We start from the raw sequence: 6,848 nt of genomic DNA on the forward strand, positions 1-6,848 counted from the left end.
AGGGTCTTAGGAGAAAGAAAGCCATCCACATCAAGAGTAGAACTATGGGAGTAGAAACACAGAATAAAACAACTACTTGAACACATGAGTTGATGGGGATATTATTGGGAATGCAGACTCTAAACGACCACCCTAGTACAACTATCAATAATATGGAAATAGGTCTTGATCGATGACACATGTAAAACCCAGTAGAATTGTACATCATCTATCAGGAAGGTTGGGGGGGCGGCGTTGAGAAGGAGAGAAAGAACATGAATCATGTAACCATGGAAAATTTTTCTAAAAAATTAAAAAACAAATTAAAAACTTTTTTAAATTAAAAAGAAAAGAAATGAAAAATGACAAAACCTGAAGGGGATGTGGGAAATTCAAGACACTAAAGAACTGTTGAGGTAGTTGGGAATTGATTTGACTATTCTGGAGAACTATCTGGATCTTTGCCCAAAGGAATAGAAAACAGTCCACATTCTTTGACCAGAAATACCATTATTAAGTTTGATTCTCAAAGAGTCTACAAAGTAAAAAAGGGAAGGACCCATATGTACAAAAATATTTCAAGCTGCTCTCTTTGTGAGAACAAAGAACTGGAATGAATGGGAATATCTATCAATAGGGGAATGACTAAGTTAGAATATGTGATTGTAACAAAATGCTGTTGTGTTTTATGAAATGATGAGCAGGAGGAGCTCAAGAAGATCTGAAAAGACTTAGATGAACTGAAGTAAAGTGAAATGAGCAGAATGGAGGTAGAGGTAGAGAATTTGAGACTTAAATTCTTTTGAAAATGTTAAAAACTGTTTTTACATGTAATTGGGGTGGATATAAAATAAAAAATTTAAAACTAGATAAAAAATAAATATTCAAATATTCAAAAAAGGTCCCTCCTACAAATAGGTACATTAAAGAAAAGAAAGAGTCTTTGTAGTTCTCCCTAACCATATGCAGGTGACTTTGAGATCGCTCAAGTCCTGTGGAAGGGGAAAAGGGTTCACAGCTTTCTCCTGAGGGGAATCTGCCATGCTTCTGAGCTAGACTGAACCTGATAATCCAAAGAATAGTTTCAGCTAGATCTCAAGGCCAGTGGGTTGGGGGGAGGTTGGGTCCTGTTTCCTAGGGGGCCTGTCAGCCTTGTGAGGTGGGTAAGGAGGGAGGACGTATGGAGCTCCATAATGGTAGGGCCTCTGTTGAAATGATGGGGGTCTAAAAGGTCTTTGGAGGGGTTGATGGGTGTTAGGCACCCTTCACTTTGGGGTCATTTGATATGACTCTTCTTCCCAGGGTCAGGGCTGGCAGCTGGGCCCTGGGGAGGCTTCTCCAAAACCATTGGCAATGGCTCTGGAATGCAGGTGCTCTGGGTGTGGTAGCAGCTTGGAAAGGTGCTCATTGAGGGTGTCCCTGAGGGCCAGGGGGTATAGCTCAGGGGTAGAGCATTTGACTGCAGATCAAGAGGTCCCTGGTTCAAATCCAGGTGCCCCCTACCAGCTGCCTCACTTTTTAGGCCTTCCAACAGCTCCTTTTCCTCCTTTCTTTGGATGTACCTGCAAGGACCCCAGCCTCTGTCGCTCTCAGCCTCTTTCCCACTTTTGACTGGCAAACTCTAAGTATGTTGGTCCCAGGTCAAATCCCTTCTCTGTCCCAGGCTGGCCTGACACACCTGGAGAGGACCCCGGCTTGCCTCTTTCCTGGATGACACAGTCATCTCCTACCTTTTTGGACATGCACAGACCTCAGAGGAAAAAAAAATATGACTTGGTCTAGCTGCCTTCCAGTGGCTAACACTTACCCACCTTTCAAATTGTCTTCTGGACCTAAACCAGGAAGAGATAAAACAGATAAAGAAGACTATAGACCCATCTTCCTACTAAACATTGTGAAATTTAAAAAAATACTAGGAAGGAGTTTACAGAATTGTATCACAAGAATCATATACCATGATCAAGTGGGTTTCATACCATGAAAACTGTGATGATTCAATATTAGGAAAACCAACAAAAACCAGAAGATGGATAAATTACATCTAATCCTTTAAAAACTTTAGGAAATGTTGGAAAAAATGGTACCTTCCTCAAGGTGATAAATGCTATCTATCTAAAACCATCTGTAAGCAATATGTATAATGCGGATAAAATAAACTTTTTCTAATAGCATCAGGAGTAAAAATAAAATGCTCTTTGTTGCCAATATTATTTAGTAATATACTAGAAATGCTTGCTATGGCAACAAAAGCAAAAAAAGAAATCTAAGAATTACAATAGGCAATGAAGAAACAAAGTTGTAAGTCTTTCTAGGTGACATTATTTGATGTACCTAAAAAGCTAAGCTTTGACAGAAAGAATTTAGTACCTGACAAAAATTGCTGAGAAAACTGGAAAGTAATATGGCAGAGACTAGGCAGGGACCAACATCTAACACCATCCTGTTGGAATGGTTGAGGCCCAAAGGACAAGTGGAGGACTTGGTGGGTGTTGGGGACCCTCAGAGGGGTCCCCTGGATGTGGCTCTTGTGCTCAGGGTCAGAGCTGGCAGCTGGGCCCTGAGGAGGCCTCTTCAAACCACTGTCACTGCCTCAGGAAGGCAGGTGCTCTGGGTGTGGTGGCAGCTTGGAAAGGTGCTAATTAAGGATGTCCCTGAGGGCCAGGGGGTATAGCTCAGGGGTAGAGCATTTGACTGCAGATCAAGAGGTCCCTGGTTCAAATCCAGGTGCCCCCTACCAGCTGCCTCAGCTTTTAGGCCTTCCACCTGCTCCTCTTCCTCCTGGCCTCCCAGGAGTCTGCAAGAACCCAGCCTCTGCCAGCCTCAGCCTCTCTCCCACCTGTGACTGCCACTCCAAGCATGCTGGGCCCAGGCCAAGGCACCTCCCTGAGCTCAGGCTGACCCCACTCCCTGGAGGGGCCCCCAGCTTGCCTGTCTGTGGCCTGGATGATGCAGGCTTCTCCTGGCTCTTTGGGGATGTCAGGAGCTCAGGGCACACAGAGTCTGGCCATATCCAGTAGCCTCCCATTGGCTGCCACCTTCCCGCCTCCCCAATCCTCTTCTGGGGCCTGCAGACACCTAAAGAGGAGCCCCCAGCTTGTCAGAGCCAAACTGGTGACCAGGCAGCACCTCCCTGGGGGCTCAGGGTCAGGGGGTCACCCCAGGGACATAGAAAACCACACGTGTCAACATTTTTGGTCCTGGCCTGGTCAGGGCCTCCTCGTTGCTCCCCCGTCTCCTTTGTCCCTGCATTTGAGGCTCTCCTGTGCCTGCCAGTGTGTCTTCTGCTCATCGCTCTCTGACTTCCTAGGTGCCTCCGGCCTCTACCTGCTGCCCTGTCTCTGGGGCTTCTTCCTGCTCCCTCGGGTCGATGGGCAGAAGCCCTGCCCTTCCTCCTGCTCTGGGCTCTCCGCCCTGCTGACCATCCAGGCTGCTACAGTAGGCGACACCGTGTTAACGTCCTGGGTTAGGCCTGCTGTGGGAAAGCTCAAAAAGCAGAGAAAGAAACAGAGAAGCAGACACACAGACAGAGAGACAGAGACAGACACAGACAGACAGAGAGACAGAGACAGAGACAGACACAGACAGACAGAGAGACAGAGACAGAGACAGACAGAGACAGAGACAGAGTCAGACAGAGACAGAGACGGACAGAGACAGAGACAGAGTCAGACAGAGAGCTGGAACCTTGAAAGAGGTCCTTCTTGTTAGCAAGGCCTGGAGGCTGCCCAGTCAAAGGGCAAGCGGAGGTGCGAGGTCCAGGGGCTTCCTGCTTACTGGTCAGGGCCAGGCTAAGGAGAATGACTGGACAGCCCTGTGCAGGGTCCGGAGCAGAGGTAGCTCGCCATCTGCTGCTATTTGCCTTTTCTTCTTCCTCGGCCATCGCAGGGAATGTCTTCCCTGTTTAGTGAGCGGAGGAGGCCGTCCTTTCCGAGGACGGGATCTGTCCCACTGTGGGGACGGAGAAGGGGACAAGAGGACAGACAACCTTGTCACTGGCTATCACTAACTAAAGCTGTCTTAGGATGATGAAGGCAGGGCTGAGCCATGAGCTCCTACAGAGCTATTTAATAGGTTTTCTGACTCAGCTCGGGGCGTCCTGATGCCAAGAGAGCCCGCGAGACCCACCTCCCTTCTGGGTGATGACTGGCCTAACCAGTGAGCTGAAGAGGATCAATAAACTTATGTCATTAAACAAAATTCAGTCTCTCCCAGTAATTTTAGCAGAAACAGAGAATGGGGGCAGCAGACTGCCCAGGGGACCCTGGCTAGAGCCTGGCTTGGTCATGGACACACGGTGTCTGCCTGCCTGGTGGCAGCCAGGGTGTGGGGGGGCCTAATTCTGGGCCCCCCATAAGGAAAGAGAACAGGTTTATCAGTGAACTGGCAAGGGCTGAGGAGCATCCTGGAGCCTCAGGCTGGTGCTCGAGAGAGAGGGCCTTGCTGTGGTCCCCAGCCCTCTCCAGGTGACCGGCAGCCTCACTCGAGGCCTGTGGAAGGGCAAAAGGCCTTGTAGCTTCTGCTGAGGGCTGTGCTGCCTTGTCTCTGGGCCATATCGAACCTAAGCCATTATTTCAGCTAAACCCCAATACGGTGGGCAGAGGGACGTTTGGCTCCTCTGCCTGGGGCCTGCCAGGCTGGTCTGGGTGGGGAGTGAGGACAAGAAGCAGCCCCATGTGGCTGGGGGCTCTTTAGGACCTGTTATAATTATTGGGAGTCTCTTAATATGTTTGAGATTGTAAATTGATGTACAGAGAGAATAAGATGACCCTTCTCCCTTATAGCAGTTGCCCAGGCAGGATCCTTCAGGTCTAAGAGGTTTATCCCTTCAGGACCCACCTGGGGTTAATTGATATATTGATTTGAGCTCTTTAGCTAGGATAATGCCTTGTATTCTGACTGCGATTTCTCCCTTCCCAAAACAAGTTTGACACTGCTTTAGGAAAGTACTTTAAACTTTATATTAACAAGAAGGATGGGGGTAAAGGACTGTGGTATAGGAGACCCTATTCTACTGGTTGCTAATGAAATCTCAACTGCTGGCAGATGAAGAATCAATGTAGCTTCCTCTGGTTCAGCCTGGCCAGGACTTAAACCAGAGTAGGTAAACTGTTGGGATATTTTGACTTCTTCAATAGATCTTCAGCCTTACAGTTGAGTTATTTCCACCCTTTTCCACCCTCTTCTTCGTCTCCTGCCCACTTCCCGGATCCCTCCGGGGCCCTGGGAAACCTAGATATCTAGACGATGTAATTCCTAATATCTAGGGGCAGGAGACACCAAGGTGGTGGTCAGATACAGGTTGGCACGGTATCCCAAGTACAGGAAGAGTTTGCAGAGAGATGTTTGCACCTCTCACTCTAAGACCAGGATTCACCGATCTCCAGCCTCAGCACAGGTCAAAAGACCCAGAACTTCTGCAGGATTCTCAACTGCCCCTCCTCCTGCCTCTCGCATGACTCCCTGGGAACATTCCATCCAACTGACTTATTTGTCAATCAAAGGTGATATTCAAGCTCCCAGAGGTTCAATACAACACTGGTTGATGCCCAAAGAGCCTGTGGAGGGCTTGATGAGTGTTGGAGACCCTGAGAGGGGGCCCCTGGATGTGGCTCTTGTGCCCAGGGTCAGGGCTGGCAGCTGGGCCCTGGGGAGGCCTCTCCAAACCACTGTCACTGCCTCAGGAAGGCAGGTGCTCTGGGTGTGGTGGCAGCTTGGAAAGGGGCTAATTATGGGTATCCCTGTGGGCCAGGGGGTATAGCTCAGGGGTAGAGCATTTGACTGCAGATCAAGAGGTCCCTGGTTCAAATCCAGGTGCCCCCTACCAGCTGCCTCACCTTTTAGGCCTTCCACCTGCTCCTCTTCCTCCTGGCCTCCCAGGTGTCTGCAAGTACTCAGCCTCTGCCAGCCTCAGCCTCTCTCCCACCTGTGGCTGCCACACTCTAAGCATGCTGGGTCCAGGCCAAGGCACCTCCCTGAGATCAGGCTGACCCCAAACCCCTGGAGGGGCCCCCTGCTTTCCTCATTTAGAACTGGATGATGCAGGCTTCTCCTTGCTCTTTGGGAATCTCAGGGCCTCAGGGAACACAGAATCTAACCAGGTCCAGGAGCCTCCCATTGGCTGCCTTGTTCCTGCCTCTCCAAAGCTCTTCTGGCGGCCTGCTAAGCCTCAAGTGAAGGCCACCAGCTTGTCAGAGTCAACTGCTGACCATGCACATACTCTAGCAGACATCATACCTTGGATATCAGAGTCAAGAAATCAGCACAATTACATAGAAAACTCCAGGGGGCCTGATCAGGGCCTCCTCTTTGCTCTCTCATCTCCTTTGTCCCTGCATTTGACACCAGGGATCTTCCTGTACCTGCAAGTGTGTCCTCTGTCCCTTGTCCTCTGCCAGCTGCCCTGTGTCTGGGGTCTGCTGCTGGTCAGGTTCTTCTGCTTACACTCCTCCAAGGTGTTTGGGCAAAATCCCTGATCTTCCTCCTTCTCTAGACCCTCAGGTCTCCCCGCTAGCTCTGATGCTACTGGCAAAATTGAGTTGATGACTTTGGATTCCAGGTTAGGGTTGACTACAGAAATGGTAAAAAAGTAGGAGATGGGTGGAGAGAGAGATAGAGAGAAACAGAGAGACAAAGACAGAGAGAGAAGAAGAAGCTGTGGCCTTGGGTGAGATGCTTCTTGCTAGCAAGGCCTGCAGGCTGCTCAGCCACAGGGCAGGTGGCTGGGGGTGCAGGTCTTTTCCATTTCCTGCCTGTTAGATTGGAACCAGGTTGATGGTCTGAGGTTCCAGAGATGACTAGTTCAAATCCAGATGTCAACATAATCCTTCTGAGGAAAAAATGAGTTTTCAGTTAAATAGAGGACTTTCAAA

At 49.3% G+C, this 6,848-nt stretch overlaps 3 non-coding genes across 3 annotated transcripts; all 3 read left to right on the plus strand.

Annotated features, from left to right (window-relative positions):
• The first annotated feature begins 1,408 nt into the window (after positions 1-1,408).
• Positions 1,409-1,480, plus strand: TRNAC-GCA. The gene has a single exon. It is a non-coding gene; the product is annotated as a tRNA-Cys (tRNA).
• A 1,160-nt stretch (positions 1,481-2,640) lies between these two features.
• Positions 2,641-2,712, plus strand: TRNAC-GCA. Its single transcript has one exon. It is a non-coding gene; the product is annotated as a tRNA-Cys (tRNA).
• Positions 2,713-5,727: 3,015 nt separating this feature from the next.
• On the plus strand, positions 5,728-5,799 carry TRNAC-GCA. The gene has a single exon. It is a non-coding gene; the product is annotated as a tRNA-Cys (tRNA).
• Positions 5,800-6,848: the final 1,049 nt, after the last annotated feature.

Source organism: Gracilinanus agilis, chromosome 5 (assembly GCF_016433145.1).
Source record: "Gracilinanus agilis isolate LMUSP501 chromosome 5, AgileGrace, whole genome shotgun sequence".
NCBI lineage: Eukaryota > Metazoa > Chordata > Mammalia > Didelphimorphia > Didelphidae > Gracilinanus > Gracilinanus agilis.